Genomic DNA, 20,465 nt, shown 5'->3' with positions numbered 1-20,465 from the left:
GACAGCTGCAGTGTTTTGGACTTGTAATTGTATCACTGGGGAGACAGAAACTGATGAACACATGGGGTTCAGTGATCTAGCCTACTTGACAAGTTCCAAGTCAATGAGAAAGACTACCTAAAAGAACAAAAGGAAAACAATGGTGGACAGAGCCTGAGAACAACACCTAAGGTTGATTTCAGGCCTCCACATATGTATACACACACACACAGAGAGAGAGACAGACAGACAGACAGAGAGACAGAGACAGAGGGAAAGTGAGAAAGAGAGGGAGAGGGAGGGGAGGGAGGAAGGATGATAAAAGGGAATAGTAATAAGTGTGTCATAGTCTGTACACACACACACACACAGAGAGAGAGAGAGAGAGAGAGAGAGAGAGACAGAGACAGAGACAGAGACAAAGAGAAAATGAGAAAGAGACAGAGGGAAGGAAGGAAGAAGGGAGGGAGGGAGGATGATAAAAGGGAATAGTAATAAGTGTGTCATAGTCTATACACACACACACACACAAATGCATGTGCAATGTGCAGACATTTGCACAGATACATATACATTCATTACAAATCAATAAAATTGATCTCCAGACCCCCTGAGTGTGAGAGTCAGTGAAGAGGCCTGGGCAACCTACAGGGCCCTGGGCAGTAGATCAGTGTTTATCCCTGACATACAAATGGACTTTGTGTGTCCATAACACAAAGAGGGATGCTCTCTCAGCACTCTTAGGGGAGTGCCTGGACCCTGCCCTGAGTGAAATGACAGACTCTGGATATCCCCTATGTGGAAGGAAGTGGGGATAGGCTGGGAGACTGGGGGGATGGTGGAGGGAGTGGAATGAGGGGAGGGAGAGGGAACTGGGATTGACATGTGAAGCAAGCTATTTAAAATTAAAGTAATAAAAAAATCGATCTATTTTCAAAAAGAAAACGCAGCTTCTACAAATGATTTGCCTGTGTTTACTGCACTAAGGATCTACTCTGGATGAATACATAGACATTTTCTCTCCAAAAATGAACAAAATATCCCTTGCCCAGTACACACCCAAGTTCTTAGCTCCTGTGTGTACAACAAACAAGCTCCTTGATAGCTAAGGCTTTTTCCCTAGAAAACGAGAAGCTGTTTATAACACTTGTTATCTGTGGCAGGTCTAATTTTAACAGCATTTTCTCAAGAGACCAGAAAGAAAAGCACAGCTTCATTTCCTCCTTGACCCACTTTAACACAATTCTGCCCCACTTAGCATCTTCCTTCCTTTGCATCCTCCTCTTGTGGTACCAAAGATGCTGGGCTAGAGAAAACAAACTGAATTTGCTGCCTGGCTTCTTCACTGAAGGACGCTATAGAAACCGACATATCCATCGGCCGTGGCTCTGTGCACAGAGCAGCTAAAGAGGATTCTAGTCTTAGAGGAAAGCCCTGAAGATTCCTTGGGTACAGAGAGGAAAAAAATGCACATCCCTCCTCTCAACTACCTCCTTAGAACACCCCGCACCTCTGTCTGGAGAGGCCTGACCTTACTAGATATCGTTCCCTAAGACTCGTGGTGTGGATGTTGCTTGCTCTGCTCCTCTGCCTCCTGAATGTCAGGGTCAGTCATGGTGTGGATGCTGTTTGCTCTGCCGCCTCTCTGCCTCCTGCGAGTGACAGTGGAAGACAGGCTTGGGTGGCAGTGACACTCAGCTGAAGTACACAGCTTTGTTACAGAACAGGGAGGAGAATCAGGCTGCATGACCCCTAGGTCAGTGCTCATTTCCAATTGCTCATTCCCAAGTCTGCCAGGTATCTGCTGCCTGTGAACCTGTTTCCCCTTCTGTCTGCATGCTGAGACTTCAGACCTAGAGCAGACAATGGCTAGATTCTCACCAGCAATCCTTTTCAAATGGGATGGTGACTTCCAGGGGCCGTGTGCCAATGACAGCAAACTGTCCATTACTCTTCCTGACTATTCTTCGTTACTTGTGAAGCAGAGCTCATTGTCCATGGTCTTGACGTTGTCTTAGTGCTTGCTAGAAATACAGATTCTCAGAACACCAGGTCGGGCCAATTGGAGCCTGTATTTTATTACAACAGTTTTGATGACTCATTCATTAGAGTTTGAAATGTTTTGATCATACTGCTTGCAGAAAGTCTCATAGCCTCTGAGTCCAATTTAACAACATCACCAGCAAGGTGTGCTCCGAGAGACCACCTAATGAACATTGTGGGTTCAGCCCACCATTCCCCAGTCATGCCTGGAGAGGAGTCTGAGCTTCGTTGTTGTAAATAATGGAGTTCTTGGGAGCTTTGATATCTCTTCAGAATCCCACGACATGCATGTGGCACTCCAGGAGACTGCTGAGTGACACCAAACCTGGATAAGACATGTACTCCTTAGCTTTTCATGGTTGAAAATCTAGCACTTCCTGGGAAAGGCAGCCACTCTTTGACTAAGGAAAATGAAGCAGGGAAGGATAGGGAGGTTTTAACACCTGGAACTGCACTTGGTTTGGAGAACACACAAACCCATCTTCTCCTAACACACTTAGGAAGGCAGGACAAGGCATGTATATCCCACTCCAAACACTGGAAACGTCTCTCCTTCCCTAACAACCATCACAGTCTCACCTGTGACTCTGCATCAACTCTTTTGCTCAGTCTGCGTCGCTTGTGAAGAACCTTTTGTTTTCTCGTACTTTGCAATTTGTGTACGCCTCTCAGTCTCTATTAACCGTTTTCCAAACACCTCATTACTGAAGGAAGGAAGCTGATACAAACTAAACTAATTTTGTGTGCATGGACAATGAAACTAATCATGTGCTCTGAGCGAACTTTTCATGAGAATTCACTATTTACAATCTTTTGCCTTATGTGTAACTAAGCACGTGTGTGCTTGAAATCAGATTAGTCATGTGAAATCAGCAATGACTTATAGAACTAACCAAGTCTGTCAATCAACAAAGAAAACTGCAGTGGTGCACTGATTACCAACAACACCCCACCCTCCCCTGAGATCCCATTAAGGGCCCTGGGGTACTTATAACTCGTGGCCTGCTGTTGCTCTTGACTGTGTCTCCATACAATGGCTTTGTTTGTTACTAAGGTTTTCTTGCTAATTTGTAATTTGCATACATCTTTATTTCAATTATTTCATTAAGATTTCAGACACCTAGAAACACGGAGTCCAGACATGAGCTAGCTGTAACAAAAACATCCTCTCAATTAATTTTAGCTGCTGCTTCTCTCTTTTGGAGCAGGCATGTTCATGCATTGTTCCACAGCCCCGAGTTGCTGGTTTGCCGCCTGTAATTCAGCTCTATTTAATGTCACAGCAACAAAGAGAAGTAAAGCTGCATCGTGCTGAACACAATCAGAAGAAAGAAAACCAGGGTCTATCATATTTAGAAGGAAAAGCAAAGGAAGTATAAATTCTTACAAACTTAGGAAATGATCCTAACAAAACCTGCACAATTAAATATGGAACAAAGACATGAAAACCTCCTGCCAGCCCTGGAAAGACCTACTCTCTAAGCTCCTGAACGCTGTAGCACCCTGTGGTCCCAGCCATGATCAACACAATGACATGCTCATTTTATTGCTATTCCAGTTGACTTCAAAGCACGCCTTTCCCCACCCCACCCCCTTGTCGTAGAATGTTTGGATAGATGCAGCATCAGACATTATCACAAGACTTGATTTATAAAACTAGTTGCGTTTATTCAGTCTTGATTTTTGCTTCTCAGGTGCCCTGTGTCTCAACCCTACTTTTCATTATAGGGGGAATATATTCCAGACACTCTGTGGTGCATTCCTAATGGGAAAGATGGTGTGGGACTGGATTCTTGTGCCAGATACTTTCCACAAGAGCCTCAGGAGCCAATCAATGGGAATATCTGGACTTCTTTATTCTAAGGCAGCAGCGACCTTCATGGTTCTTGTGTTTTGGACATCTAAGACATGGTCATTGTGTCCCTTCTCATTCCTAAAATCCCATGTCCCTACCCTACTCACTTCCCTCCATGAAAGTCATCTTTCCCATCTTTGCCTCCTGGGATGTAGACTGGACTGCCTGAGAATCAAACAGTAAGTCATGATCTGTGTTCAGGAAGCCACTTGAGAAGTGTTAGGAACAGCATCCATGTAAAAGGAAGGAAGAGCCAAGTGTGGGTGTTCATATCTGTGATCCCAGCACTTGGGATGCTGAGGTAGACAGACGATTGTGTACCTGGGCTAGAGAATGAGACCATACATACATACATACATACATACATACATACATACATACATACATACATTACATAGCAGTGGGAGAAACAGACTTTCAACTGAGCCTTCAACCAACCCCCAGAGAAGCTTTGAATCCCAGACCACAAGGCAAAGGCATCTTCAGCTGGGGGAAAAGGCCTCTCTCCTGCTCTTTCCCAGACAGAATGCCCATAGATCCACAGTGGGAGGGCATCCTAAGGCAAGAAGATTCTTCAAAAGTGGGCAGTTTTCACTGAGAGGCCCATATGTATTTTATCAGGAACCCATGGCCATTGCATCTGTGAGGATGGCTTTGTCAAACAGAAATATGGAACGCGCTCTACTTACGAACTTTTAAACTGTTCCTGTATTATAAGATACATGTATAGTATAATGAGTTCTTGACACCTTAAGTATATAAAAGGCAATTGTAATCTTCAAGCAGCATTGTTTTTATGGCACAATGGTATGGGGGCGTGCGGGCGTGGGGGCGTGCGGGCGTGGGGGCATGGGGGTGGGTGCTGGTTGAAGTTCTTGCCTCACTCTGAAGCTATCACTTATGTCTTTCAGGAAAAGGAAAAAGAGAACAAAACAGAACACAGAGTGGGACCTTCCATTTGAAGGACCTGCAGTGGCAGCAGACATACATTTTCCAGATGCATTCCTCTGGTCAAATGTCACCAAAACAATTTCCAAGCCTGCCTGCCCTCATCAGTTCTCTGGGCTCTTGATTACAAATTTATGAGATGCTTGCCCCAGACAGCCGGGGGGAACCTTTGCCCCAGCCATCCCTTTGGCCCCCAGCATTTTTCATTGGAAACATTAGGCGCTTGCCCGTCAGCTCAAATAAACAACTGCTCTCATGAATAGACTCAATGAAGGACCTATAAATCATATCTGTCAAAAACATCAGTAGCATTGCAGAAGACAGAAATCAATCCAAAATGCATTAGCTTGCCTGACAAGAGCTTAATCTCCTATTGTTTAACAACTGTGGCACCTTAGGTAGAAGAGAAAACTGTGAGAGCTCTTCCTTTTTTGTGACAGGAGTATTCAATTTTATGGCTTAATCCAGCCTTCAGACCAGGGGTTCTGTGGTCAGAACCCCTTGCCCCTGCTTAGGGTCAAGTTGCCTGTGGGAAGAGGTAGGAATCACTTGGACGCTTCTGTCATATTTCATAGCTGTTAGTGCTGTGGGTGGGTACTTTGCACGACTTCAGGTTAAGAGGATACGTAGGTTGCTACAAAATTGCAGTGTTGTAGGCATAGGGCAAGCTAAGGTGTAAACATAGAAGCACAGTCATCGGAAACAACTCCTTTAGGGCAGAGGTCAGTGGGACGTTCCCCCACGGCACCACCCATGAGGAGGCAGCTTTTGGGTGCATGCATTTTTGCTGGAAGGCTGTTCATTTTAATCAGATTCCAACTGCATATTAATATTCAGGGTCAGAACTGACAAGAGGCATGTCGCTGGGCAAGGACAAGCAGAAGAGACAGACACAGATCTGTTGTGACATCGAGCACGTGGTAGCATTCTGGGCACATGAAAAGGTCAAACCCCTTATTCCAGTAACAGAGCGGCAAACACTACCGTGGCCTGCTGAGTCCCCAGATGTCCTCTCGGGTCATCTGCACACCCCTGTGCGTCTACTCTCGCCTGCGCTCCCTAGGGTGGTTCGGCTTCTTCGGGACTGTCCATCTCCTTCCTGAGCATAAGTGTCCGCGAGAACTGCCCATCGGCTCCCATCGGCTCATCCCACCCACCCTTGCTCTCAGGGTTCACGCTAGCCGTGTGCCTAAGGACACATTTTATATTTTCTACTGGCTTTGCTTTTGTTTTCATTTCATTTTTATTTTGTCACTGTAATTATCTTCAAAAACAAAAACAAAAAGACATTTTCTGACTGGATTTAAGTCCCACCCCACAAGATGAAATATATAGAGCTGGTACCATTACTGATCAATGATCTATGTCTAGACAGGCCATAGGCCTGAGATGAGAACCTACTATGATCTGTTAAATGGATAGTATATTAAGCCAATTCCTAATGAGTTATCATTATAGCCATAGATTAATGCAATTCTCAACCTTTATCAGAGAAGCTTCTATGGTGATTAACGCAGAGACCTCCGACTGGCCAAGGTATAAAGAATTAGAAGCCCAAAGAATGTTCAGAACTAACTGAGATAATTATGTGATACCCCTATTTCCCAAAGCCTAGGAATCATTGCAGAAGAGGGGCTGGAAAGCATATAAGAGCCAAGGGTGATGGACGATTACAAGAAAACGGTGTCCTCAGATTCAACTGGGCAGCTGAACACGTGAAATCATGGTTGTAACAGTTCACACAAGAATTCTTAAAGCTTAAGCCAGACCAAGGAGGAGCAAGGAGAAGGAAAGTAGATGTGCTTCCCACCCCCTAGCTGAGGAGCCGTTGTCAAATGAAGCTGTCAGGAGGGGAGGATGGCCTTTCTCTAAGAGCATACGCCTGTGTGCACCTGCTGACTCCATCTACATGACAGTAATAATCAAATAAAAAGTGGTTATCAGCCTGAGATGGGATCATGAGAAGGGGTGAGGGAGGGCCTCTGGGAGGTGTAGAGGGAGGAAAGGGAAAGAAACTGATGTAACTCTGTTTCTGGTTTTAAAAAGTATATTCATGGTAAATCAACCACGCCCAGTGAAAGGGCACACATCCACGAATATACAGGAAGTCAACCACACCCAGTGGAAGGGCCTATATCCAGAAATATACAGGCAGCCATACTTAGACTCGGTGAGCTTTTTAACTTAAAAAAAAAAAAAGAGGACAGGTAAATAAGCAGGAAGGAGGAGAACTCGGTACAAGTTGGGGGAGGAGGTGACTATGATCAAAACACATTGTACAGATTTCCCAAAGAAGCCGTGACATTGAGTCTCCTAGCCACACCAGAAGCCATGCCCACAAAGTCTCACCAACATAACTGCCCAAATGTGAGCTGAATGAGGCAGACAACTAACAGCCATGCCAAACTGAATGGAAAAGGTCTGGAAGGCTTGAACTCCAGGCCAGCGAGGAAAGCTGGGAGCAGGACAGATGGTCTTCCCCCAGAAGAGACCACACCAGTCAGTTGTCTTGGGCCAAATGGTCATCCCTGAGCCATACGTATAATTAGCTGCGTTCAGACTGAACAGGTTAAATCCAGGAACCGTTAATGGAAAAGTGACTCATGAATCTGAAGTAAAGCGGGGAGGTGTGTATGGGAGGCTTGACGTATGAAAGGAAAGGAAGAAGTGCTGTAATCATGTTATGATCTCAAAAACATACGTTCAAAGATTGTGACCTGGAATTCTGACCACAAAATTAAATCGGGGAGGGGGGGGTAAAGAAAGATCAAAATAATCCGCATTAGTTCACTCCCCTTGTACTCACCAGGGTTCCTGTTGCTGTAATGCACAGAGGATAAACTGGGGAGGAGAGTTCATCTGGCTCACACTTCCACATTGTAATCCTCCCTCACTGAAGGAAGTCGGGACAGGAACTAAACAGAGCAGGAACCTGGAGGCAGGCGCTGATGCAGAGGCCATGGGGGGTGCTGCTCACTGTCTTGCTTCCCCCTGGCTTGCTCAGCCTGCTTTCTTCTAGAACCCAGGACCACCAGCCCGGGGATGGCACCACCCACAATGGGCTGGGCCCTCCCTCATTGATCGCTAACTGAGAAAATGCCTTACACCTGGATCTCACGAAGGCATTTCCTCAACTGGGGCTCCTTCCTCTCTAATGACTCTTAATTTGTCTCGAGCTGTCACAAAACCCGGCCGTACAACTGTGGCACACTGCGTCAATGATTCTGGTCGCTGTCAGTTTCAGTGGCTACGCAGGTCTACTCGGGAAGCGTTGCCATTATAGAGGCTGTAGACAGTGAAGAGCATTGTAAAGGAAACCAGTCTTCTCCTTTGTTTGGCTTTTCAGTTTGTTTGATCAAACAAGGTTGTCAGTGGCTTTGCTTACATGGTCCCCAGAAGCTTTTGGTTTTTCTAGTGTGTGTGCCCTGAATACAGAGGTGAGGAGGTGTGCCAAGGTGAGGGATATCAAGGCATTGACTGATATCCATTGAAATCAGAGGTCTCAGGGCTGGCAGAGAGATCTCAGAGGTTAAGAACATGGGCTGCTCTTCCAGGCTTCCTGAGTTTAGTTCCCAACAACCATATGGCAGCTCACAATCATATATAATAGGGCCTGATGCCCTCTTCTGGCATGCAGGCAGACACTATACAGAATACATAAATCTGGGGGGGAAAAAAAGAGAGAATCAGAAGTCTCAGCCATACCATCTAGAATGAGCTGGATCTAGTCTTGGAAGTAAAGCAGGGCTGGCCCTGAATATATGTGCATGAGAGAGAGCTGAGAAAACAGAGACCAGGAGGAACCACAGCTCACACTGAAGGACTTTACCATGCCAGTCCCATTAATTAATAAAGCCCGTTTGTTTGGTTGCTTTTTGAGGAACTGAAGTTAGAAATTCAGCATCTTACATGTGCTGCTCAGGTGTTCTGAGCGGCCACCCCATCCGAATCTCGATTATGTTTGGTTTTCCTGCAGAATCTAGGAGGAATTGCCGGGATGCTACCTCGGCTTTTAATAGCTGTTATAATAACTGACCACTGACTTGTCCATTTAATGATAGTCATCTGCCGTCTCACAGGTCTGTAAACCAGAGGCAGTATTTCTTCTAACGAAGCCAACATCAAGGCATTTGTATGGCTCTGTGTGGGTCAGAAGTCTCAATGAGTAAGTCCCCTTTAAGTGAAATGAGGCTGTGGGCAGAATCCCAGATATGTTATAGAACTTCGGTGCTCCTCTGTAGATGTTACTCTCCATTTCTGGAGCCTGTTCACTTTGTTTGACTAGCTGGGTCTCTTCCTCATCTTCAAAGCCAGAAATGGTAGGTCAAAGCTGCATCACTCTTAGAGTTTTCTTGCCCTAATCATGTTCCAAAGCTCTTGCTCTGCGTAGTCTCAGCAGGGAGAAAGGTACCTTTTAAAAGGCATAGGTAATTCCGCTGGACCTACTCAGATAACTGGGGTAACTTGCTCTCTTAAACTGAAGGAACTCATTATTTAGTTCCAGTTGCAATGCTTTATTATAGTGGTGCCCAGGTGAGCATCCAAGTCAGTAATCAGGAGAAGAGAATTGTGGGTGTCTGTATTTTGAATTCTGCTTAAAATGATTAAGGAAAATAGAACTCAGGGTCATCTGGTTCTTGTAGAGAGGATAATGGAAAATACTTAGGCAAAAAATTTATGGGTACAACAGAAGATAAACTTAACTCAAGACAGCTTTAGCACACTGTGTGTGTTTCTAGAAGTACCTGGGGATTATTAAGGTGCCATCGATACTCATTCTATTTTCACAAATGATTTCCTAGCATAAGTAAGTGTGCTACTAGCATTCTTTGCTTTCACAGTCTTTGCCAGACCCTTGGAGAAGAAAGCAGCCTTAGTGATGAAATTGTTGTCAGGTTCATTGCCTTCTGTCTCCACTCTATTAGTCAAGTTTGTATTACTATAATAAAATACTGAAGGCAGGTTACTCCATAAAAATAAAAGATTTATTTTGGCTTGCGATTGGGGGGGTGATAAGTCAAGGAACTTCCGATGAGATCTCGCTGGCAGAGTTCAAAGGTTATGTGGGGCACGGTTTACAGAGGCAGGCTATGGGTGTGTCTGCACAGTCTCTTTCCCTTGTAGAGCATACCTGCTCCTAGATTGTAAGAACCCCACCCCAAAGCCTCTCTCTAATTCCAAAGTCCTCATCTTTCAACAGCAGAGTTGTGTTAGTTTCCTCACTCTTGGCACCTCAACAAAGATTCCGTTTCAACCCACGAAGCTTTGGAGTCCCTGAAGCCATGAGAAAACTGTAGCAAGCATCACCCATTCCTGTTATCATCCCATATGTGACTTAAACCCCGAGAACCATTTGGAAAAAACCATGACATGCTCTAGCAACTATCTCCTGTCTGCAAAGTGTGGCTGGAGGTGCCGTTACTGCCCTGCCAGGCAGCCTGTTGGCTTGTCTGGGGACACTGCATTGAGGAGGAATTTCCCACTTCAGTAGGTGGCCATTCCATTACAGGCAGCTGCTTCTCAGTGGTCCTAGAGTTTGATTCTCAAGACTAGAGACAGGTGATTGTTTCTGGTATAACCATCCTTATTAGGTTGGGCGAAGACTAGAAAATCTCTTCTATCTTGTGATTTCTAGGTTAATTTGTTAAAACATGATCTGTTACTCAGATACTTCCTGCTCTGGATCTCTTTGTAAATGGCTACTAAGACGACTCCCCCCCTCCTTTTTATCACAGTCCATGTAGAATTTTAACCAATACGACTTTGTCTGTGATCTGCAGTGAAAGCTGCCACCAAACTACAAATCACTGCCCCACCTAAGGCTATGTACTTCTGAAGCTTACAGGAAGTCTCCATTCTCCTTTTCTAAGTAGCACGATGGTCTCGTTGGTTATCAAATCTTAGTAGCTAATCACCCCAATGCAGATGTACAGACACAAGCTAATTAGAGAGTGGAAGGAATGAGGAAACCTTCAAATGGATTTCGTATTTCTCATGAATCCATTATTCTTAGTCATAATTTCTGGTTGCTGATGTAGATTAGCATTTGAGCTTCAAAGCTGCAAAACAAACCACAAGGGAACAGTAGGCAAGGCCACATCTCTCATTCCTGAACTGTGGCTTTCTCCTCAAAATATTTACCAACGCTGGCTAATTAATATGTTTACTTAATTGTGCGTATTTGCCTAAAGGAAATAATAATTCAAATAGGTCTGTTTTAAAGAGATGGTAAAATTCCAGGAAGGTAAGCTGGGGCCATTCCTTGCTACCCATCAATTGAAAACTCCCATCTGTGGGTTTCTGTTACATTTTGGTTTTCTTTGGTCTTCAAGGGGATGAGACAGGAAGACGTTCTCCTGACACTCATTCTAAGAACATTCTAAATTTTGGGGGTTTTGTCATCATGAGCTACAGTTTCAAACATTGCTTCATGAACCATCATCACTGACTGTCACCTCCCCCAAACTGCCCTCACCAGGGAACCCTCTTTCTCTTGTGTGCCCCAGGAATCCTGCCTGATGCATGTCCTCTCCCTCCAAGGAAGCTCTAATGGTGTCTCCTAGGAGCCTCCTCCTGGTTGCCTGTCCACAGCACTTCACTTGAGGGCATGTCTCTGGAAAGATTTGATGAGCCCACTCATCCGGAGGCAAAAATGAAGAATGGCCCTGAGGCTCTCCCAAAGCTTGTTAGGTGAGTTCTCCAGCTGGTAGGAAACTGTCTGCACCTAATCAGCCCATGACTGGTCCCTTTTCCATATTTAAAATGGGTTAGGGTCTCACTCAGCGTCCTAGGTTGGTCTTGAGTTCACTCTAGCCTAGACAGACACTGAACTTCTGATCTGTCTGCCCTAGTTGAAAGTGGTTACATTTCCAGACCTGTGATATCAGTCCTTGATGTTTATTCTAATTATCACTAGCAACTGCAGAATAATTACTGAACCATGTCAATTTAGTCAGGTTTCCTGTTTTCCTGCATAGCTGCTTCTCATTTCAGAACATCTTCAGTTCAGAAGACACTCCGTGATCTTCTACAACTGTACATCATGCACAGGAACAGACAAGGGAAAGTAAACCAAGACAACCCCGGGCAATCTTCAGATGTTCTTTAAAACTAACTCAAAAGAATGGAGACTAGGCTAAGTAGGGGTGAAAGAAGAAAAACTGCTCTGGTCCTACAAGGCTATGTAATGTCCTTACAGTAGGCAGGTCCTAGAAGGCTGTGTGATGCCCTTATAGGAGAAAGATCCTGGAAGACTATGTGATGTCCTTATAGGAGATGGGTCCATGGTAATGGTCTCCACCATATTGTCCAGATGTTCTTCAGTTTACAGGGATTAACTACACATGTCTGCCTTACCTCTACAACTAGGCATGAAAGCAGTGAACTAATCTAAAGATGGCCAAACAGACCATCAAGGTATACAGCTGAGGAAATACAGAAACAATGGGCTTCAGACTCATCCCGTCTTGTCTTTCCCTGGATGTGTTGTGGGGGAGGGGCACAGAAGTAAGAAGCTGAATGGCCCTGTAACATGGGAAGCAGGCAGAGCCATCCATTAGAGTAGCCTGACACTCAGAAGCAGAGAGATAAAGCCAGCCGTCATACTCTGTAGGACAAAGAGACACATCTTTGTGTGTTTCTTTGGCTTCCAGAAATCATGGCTAGAGACTGTCTACCTGTGAGACAGCCGGCCTGGCTAGCCTGGCTAGACACAGACCTGAGAGAAGCACTTAATATGTCTTTTTAAAGACACATAACACCATAACTGTGTACAACTGTTTGTGAATTTAAAATGTTTTCACGGGAGAGCATGGCTTGGCATTAACAGTGTTCACATTAACAAATAACATCAAATAGGGACATTACATTCATGAATTCAAAGTGACTGTGACCGTGTATGTAAATCCTGCATAAGATCAAGCCAATCGAAAACTCAGCATCGGCAGTAAGAGGCTCATGAAGTCCACCCACCCATACAGTTGAGAAACTCTGCAACTGATGCTTACTGGGGGTAGGGGGAGGAGAAACAGTAAAGTGTGGGGGAGATAGGGGGGGAATTGGTGGGGCGTGAAGGGCAGGGGCTAGATTTGATTAAAGCACATTATATACATGTGTTAAATTGTCAGTAAAGAAAAGACAAAAACAAAGCCACTGGTAGGTTTCCCATGTTCCACTGGGTGGCCTCACACTCATGCATATATGGGAAGATTATTTTTTCCACAGTAGAACTAACAAGATTGTTCACACTGAGGTCAAACAGTGGTGGTATGTCACACCCTTCGTGGGCTCATAGCTTCTTCAGGGTGCTAGGAAAAGGTACCTCATCTTCAAGAAAGGGATTATCAGTGCATATGACTTAGGGAGTCTGAGGTAAGGACCCATGCTTTTTCTGAGACCGTGAAATCCTCATCTTTGTTTTCCACAATAAGACACTGGGGTTCTGGGGTCCTAAGATTTTATTCTTCCAAAATTGTGTCTCTCATACTAAACTCTCAAGTCATTTGATCTCAGGTGTTGCATTTACCCTTTCATTTGAAATGCTAAAACATCCCAGCTGTTTCCTCTTTGGTCAATCCAGTATGATGGGCAGGGCTAGCTCATGAGTGCCTCACACACAATTCTGCTTGAATGGGCTTTTCTGTTGCACACAGAAATGAAGAGATGATTGCAGATTGGCCTCAATCTATATTGATCTCTGAGGAATACATATAGAGCATGCTTTCCTTTTTAATAAAGCTCTAAAATAAACCTTGAAACATTTACAATTCTCCTTCAAGTTGGTTTCAGGAAGAAGGGCTCTGTGCAGCAAGTCAATTTCACCATGTGATCTTACTTTAATTTAAAAGGAGCCACATACCATCCCTAAGGCATGCGAGGAATTATCCAATAAAATGTCTAACGTTAAAGGAAGAGCACTGGCGCTGCCATGATGCCCAAAGCAGAGGAGCCTGTTGAAAACTTCCTTGAGTCTTCTGCGTAAGTCCTCCACAAGACTCCAAGGCAGACAAATAAGCTGGGACAGTCTACCCACTCACTTGTCCTGCTCAATGATACAGTTCCTAAGTGACTTAATCCAGGAAGAAAAGCACCTGGCTAAGGAATGGTGATGTTCCTTCAACAACTTGCGTTGTTCTTTAAGATATCTCTTATTAATGTTCATCCAACAGGAAAAAAATAATGGAAAAACAGAGAAGGCAAATGGACCAGGTGAAGATCTTGGAGAGGATAGCATCAATAATTGAGAAATGGGTCCCAGGCATTATGAGTGGACTGCTGTGTATCAGGCTGCACCATGAGAAACAGCTGTCAGACAGAATTATTTTTGCTGGAGCCAAGAAAAGGTTGGCAAGTCACAATAACAGTGCCATTCACTCCAGTAAACCAGTCATGATTCATTTTAAAGCCAAGATTAAGACAAAACTGGAGGGGAAAACATGAAGATGGAAAATTGGCAAACGACTTTATTTCTCTCGGGAACTGCAGCAGAGTGCTGGCTAAGGACCGAATGAAGGGCCAATGGCAAATTGATGGCTGATGCTTTTCCAAGCGCGTTCCAGCATGCGACCCAATCTTCCACACAAAACATTGAATCCTTCTTTACTTATTTGATACATTGGTTTTTGGTTTTGGGTTTTCAGTGAGTAAGACAGAGTCTCCTTAGGTATCTCAGGTTGGCCTTGAGGTCTTCATCCTCCTACCTCAGCCTCTCAAGGGCTGAGGTTACAAGCTCACATCACTACTTCCAGTTCTAAGACAGCCACATAAGAGAATGCTTTCCTGTTCTACAACGCTTAATGGTCTCTGAGCATTTCACCAATTTATGTAGAGAGAAATACCACACCCATCATCATTAAAAACCACATTTTTAAATGAGAATTGAAATTTCTTCCAATTTATCTCAAACAGGTCATTTCAGTGAGCCTGTTTAACTGCTGTGACAAATCCAGGAGAAACTTAAGATGCAAGTCGCACCTGTGAAGACTTTGTAACTGAGTTGGAAATCAAGGATCAACAGATGTAACAAAGGACCTGATGTTGTCCTTTACAGGACACATGAAATGTGACATCTCAGACATTCTTCTAAATAGACCTTCTCACCCTAGATCCTCCGCCTCATTCTTCCACACCCATTTTTTTCAATATATCACTATATAACAGCAACTATATCTCAGGAAAAATCACCCAAAACTTGGAAATACAGATGAAAGTGTTGCAGATCCTTCAGACATTATCCTAGAGCACTGTTACAACGATGCTCCCAGAGAATAGTTAATTCCCTAAGACAATGTCTCTGCTTTGGAATAGGACTTACTATTGATATTCCAGATGTTGTTGTTTTGCATACTAACTTATAGATTACCATCCAGTAGAGGTGCAAGTAATCTGTCTGGTATAGAAGGGAAACACACACACACACACACACACACACACACACACACACACACACACACACAGCCACTTGCCAACCTGATCTAGGAAACTGCCTTTCCAGGCAATTCTAGATAGTGTCAAGTTGGCTGTTAAGTCGATCACAATTGTCTTTGAGACACTGAATTTTATATAGCTTTTATTACTTTATTTATATAGCTTCTTTTGGGACACTTATTTTTAGAAATGAAAGCACAATTTTTAAAGAAGAATACTTAAAATAGTTGATTTAAAGAGTGTTTTCTAACTTGGGAAAATGCATATCCTCAGTTGACCACCTAGTCAATAGCTAGTCTAGACTGGTAGCTCATCTACATACTCCACACTCTTATCCTCTGTGCTTAGAGCTCAGACTTCATGTTTGATGGAAGCATAATTCCAACAGCTCAGGATATAACTTCCTACTTTGTCTCTGACCGCTGCAATATGAATTGTTGGCTGAGTGTTAACTACACCTAAGGTGGTAAAGATCAGTGTCTGAGCTCCACTTCTTCTGAGAAATCAGGCATAAGGACAATTGGTAGTCAGGAGGACAGTAATGCTAACTGAACCCCCTAGAGACCAAGAATCACTCCTGCCTCATGGTTCCCTTTGAGACTGTGCTAAATTCATGTGTAAATGAGAGAAGTGACGTCTTTCTCATACTGGGTCTTTGATTCACAGAGACAGTATAGTTGCAATTGATTTTTCTTAATGATGTTCCATAATTTTCAATATGCAAATAATTCACATCTTTTACTCAGTATGGTGATTTGACTGAGAATGCCCCCCATAGGCTCATATGTTTGGTCCGCGGTTAGTAGAACTGCTTGGGAGAGATTAGGAGGTGCATGGTACTAGAATTTTATATCCTGATCCCCACACAACAGGCAGAGAGAGCAAGAGCAGGCCTGACATGGGCTTCTGAAACCTCAAAGCTCACATCCAGTGGCACACCCCCTCCAACAAGGCGGCATCTCCTAGCAGTGGTGCAGACAGAGTGTAGAACCAGCCCAAAGGAAGAAGTGTGTTGAAGTCAACAAAGACGGAAGGAGTGCAAGACATGCAGAACCATCTAATAAGCCCTTTGACATTGTGCACAGAGATACAGAATTTGGAGTTTACCCTGCTGGGTTTGGTCTTGCTTTGGTTCAGTGTTTACTCACTGTGCTTCCCTTCCCTCCCTTTTGAATGTTAATATGCATTCTGTGCCACTGTATATTAGAATCTGTGATATGCTTTAATATTTTGATTTTACCAAAGGTTACAGTTAGTAAATTTCCTTGAGTCTCAGAACAGACTTTGAAATTTGGACCTTGAAACGGTATTTACATGACAGGCTATGTGGACTTCTGGAGTTGAACTAAATTCACTTACAATATAATATGACTACGAGCCTATGGGAGAGTAGAATGTTGTTGTTTGAGTGTGAATGTTCCCGTAGACTCATATTCTTGACTGTTTGGCCCCCAGTGAATGGAACTATTTAGAAGGACTAGGAGGTGTGACCTTGTTGGAGTAGGTGCAGCTTTGTTGGAGGAGCTGTATCACCTGAAGAGGGCTTTTGGGTTTCAAAAGCCTATCCCAGGCCCAGACTTGAACTTTCTACCTGCTACCTTCCTATCAGGAGGCAAACTCTCAGCTACTGCTCCAGCACCACGCCACCTGCCTGTTGACACCTTCCCCAACATGATGGTCATGGGCTAACTCGCTGAAATTCTAAGCTAGCCCCCAATTAAGTACTTTATTTTCAAAGTTGCCTTGGTCATGGTGTTTCATCACAGAAATATTAACACTAAGATGGCTTAGTTGATGGTTAAGGGTGGTACAGAACATATTGTGATCTAAAAATTTCTTGTTTTGCATCTTTTGATGATAGAAAAATATCAATGTGGTAAACTTCCAGTATTTGACAATAAAATGTATGTGATATTTAGCAGTATCCACTAGTGCTAAGCACATGAGAATTCTAGGACCTACAAATCATTAAGGGTGTGTGTGTATGTGTGTGTGTGTGTGTGTGTGTGTGTGTTATGTAAAAATTAACACATTGAATTTATTCATGCTAGCCTGTGCACTGTAGGCCACCATCAGTGAATGATATAATGGACACAGAAATTGAGGCAGATGCAAACTGAAATACTACACATCAAAGGGAAAAGACTCATAATAAATATATACAACACAATTAACCTCACAGTAGTAAAATGACCAAAGCAAGTATATACAAATGAATACATTCTATATGATTCCATTCATACAATGGATCAAAATGAGCTACATCAAGTTTTTGATATCAGAAGTTGGTGTATATTAGAAGAAATGTTTAAAAGAATAGGAAAAAAACATGAGGGCATGCAATACTTTGTGTCTTAATCTATGTAGCAGTTATAAATATCAATCAGTTTGTGAAGATGCTCTAAGTTGAAGACTTAGATCATCAAGGTTTAAGATACAGCTGTAAAATGTAAAGAATATTCTACTTATACCAGATGAAATGCAAATAGTGTCACCCATAAGACCCCTAAGATCCACCCAGCACTGGGGCTTTGTGTTCAAACCATACTTGTATAGTTCCCGGAAGGCTGCATGAGCTTGATCCCCTTCCACAGTTCATTACTACTCTCCACAACTTTAAATAGCACTAACATAATGCAACTGGAAAAAGTTTGCCTTGATGTAAATGCATGCACAGTCACTTCCTAGTTTTGCTATGTGAGCAATTTGCATAAACATTCTGTGCCTCAGTTTTCTATCTGCAAAGTAAGAATAGCAATAAAGTTGTTTTATTGATTCCCCTCAGTTGCTTCTGCCTTATGTGAGTCGTTAAAGGAAGGTCATTATTCTACCATTGCCTGTCATTCACAGACATTTCCCCTCACTGTCCATTCTTCTGAGATGCTTTAATTGATATGCATTAGGTTGCAAGGGATGCTCTTTAAAATACCATGGACAGGTCAACTTCAACAACAGAAATTTATTTACTCATCAATAAGCTCTGAAATGATGACAACAAATGACCATATGGTACCAGGTCCCAAATGACACATTTACAACACAACTCCTGCATATAAGGCTCAAGGGTTACTTTGGAAGTCCGGGAAGAATAGTGTAAGAGTCAGAGGAACAGGAAGTCTGCTGTGAGATTGTATCTTCTAGAAATGTCAAAGAAGCTACATCCATGAAGTCTCATCAGCCTGGCTAACTAAATTAAACATGAACATGGATGATAGCAATAGGCATCCTAACAGGGAAGAGGAAATCCAACAGGGTCTCAACCCTAGACAAAGAACTACAGGCAACTACAGAATGGAGAGGGTGAGGGGGAAAAGTCTTCCCCAGGGAAGGTTAATAGCCAATACAGTGTTCAACCCTAAAATCGTAGAATACATACAGGTACTATTACATGGACTCGGCAGGTTATATCTATATTTTTATTATTAAAGAAAAAGAGGCAATGAATGTAATGTTGAAAGAGAACAAAGAAAGGTTCATGGGAGTGGTTAGAGGGTAGAAAAGGAGGAGGGAAATGATGTAATCATATTTAAATAAAAAATAGAAAGAAGCAACATTGAGCCAAGTTTACAGGGTTGCCAGGGATGGCATCATTAAGACCCCTCTCCTTGAATGATTCCTTTCCCCTTGAATGTCTGTGCCCCAATCTCCACTTCTTACAAAAACATCAGTCACTTTGACTAGTGTCTACTCCAATGATGTCATTTAACCTTGATTGTCTTTTTATGGATCCTCTTTCTAAACACAAGAACATTTTGAAGTACTGGTGGTTATCATTTAAATATATGAGGTGGGTGAAAGGGACAACCTCATCCCATGATGGATACTTATCTCTCTCCCTCTCGCTAGACCTGTTGTCCTCCAGAAGAGTGGGTGTGTCTCATTGTCTGTGCCTCATAAACCTCCCAGGGAGGCATCTGCACATAGGAGATGCTTAATAAATAAGAACTACAAAGGAAAGGAAGTTCAAACGAGCAGGCTCATGGCAGCAAAACGCATCACTTCTTAAAAGGCCCAGTGATCTGAGGAAGTCAGAAGAGCTCTATTCAATTACGTAAATGATTACAGTTGAAAGCCGAAGCTGATGGATGATGGGCACTGACCCAGTTGTGGCTGACACAGATGTTGCTGTAATTCTTTATCACTCACTCCAAAGTGGAGTTTGTCTTGGACACCAGTCCCTAAACATTAATTACACAGCACGTCTTGCTTCTGAGCCTTTTAGGGTAGCAGCCCCTTTCTTAACTCTTAATTTATTTGCATTTTAACAGACAATTAATTCACTTACTAAAATAGCAATGTAGTTAGGGATCTTCTTTCTTTCATGTCTCTATCTACCGTTTTCTCAACGTCTCTCGCACCTGAGGTTTTGATTCGAAAACTTACCACTTGGTGAAAGAGAAGTAGGGTACAGAGACTCTGATCCAGACACACTTGGAACGTCAGGCGCAGACACATGAACAGCAGCAGAGCGATACTGCAAATGATTTTCTGCTTTGGATGAGTAAACCAGGGAGAACACAGTGCAAATGAGGGCAGTCACCCAGACAACCTAGGTGCTTTTGTCACATGCAGGTGACACTCAAAATCTGAAATGTGAAACGTGGCTGAAGGAGAAGTTCTGCTAAGCAATTCTGGGTCATGCAGCACAAACCTGACCCTCTCGGGACCCTGCTCTGAAGGGGGCTGAGGTCAAGATTCCTTATCCTTTAGCCTGAAACCAGCACCCTGGTCTGTGATGAAAAATGTGTGTGTCAGTCTTGTGTTTCTCTCAGGGAGGATATTAAAGCCTATACAGTCTAAGAGAATCTTTCCAGTGATGGGTAAAAGTAAAAAAAAAAAAAGATCAAAGATCGTCCATACCTGGAAATGAGACAAATGTTGCTAACTTCACCTCCATTGCCATTAACACAGTTGACAGACCCGGATCTACATACTTTCGAAACTGTCATCGTCTTTGTCTTAGATAATCTTTTGTCTCTTTATTTTTCCATAGCATTCCCCTTAGAAATGTAAGATGAAGAAAAAACACTTGAATTATTTATCTCATGAAACTGCAAGGCTGCTATTATATTCTGTAACTGTAGTCATCCAGGATTTAATATAAAAGCTGTATTTTCAGAAATATAACAGCGTTTTCCCAACACACAGCTTCCAAGAACTCCTGTTACAAGTCATTGACATGTCAATTTCTTTTAAGTCTGAGGTCAAGAAACTT

General features: G+C 43.2%; 1 long non-coding RNA gene across 2 annotated transcripts; it reads left to right on the top strand.

The window, feature by feature from the left end:
* The first annotated feature begins 8,607 nt into the window (after window positions 1-8,607).
* On the top strand, window positions 8,608-15,261 carry LOC110343722. 2 transcript variants are annotated; one of them, XR_002386037.2, is made up of 3 exons: window positions 8,608-8,990; window positions 11,332-11,515; window positions 14,732-15,261. It is a non-coding gene; the product is annotated as an uncharacterized LOC110343722 (long non-coding RNA). The 2 variants fall into 2 exon arrangements; XR_002386038.2 differs by lacking the exon at window positions 8,608-8,990 and adding an exon at window positions 10,954-11,069.
* The last annotated feature ends 5,204 nt before the right edge of the window (window positions 15,262-20,465 follow it).

The sequence above is a fragment of the Mesocricetus auratus genome, unplaced genomic scaffold (genome assembly GCF_017639785.1).
Source record: "Mesocricetus auratus isolate SY011 unplaced genomic scaffold, BCM_Maur_2.0 Super-Scaffold_100015, whole genome shotgun sequence".
Classification (NCBI taxonomy): Eukaryota; Metazoa; Chordata; class Mammalia; order Rodentia; family Cricetidae; genus Mesocricetus; species Mesocricetus auratus.
This window is presented reverse-complemented; position numbering and strand designations above follow the sequence as displayed.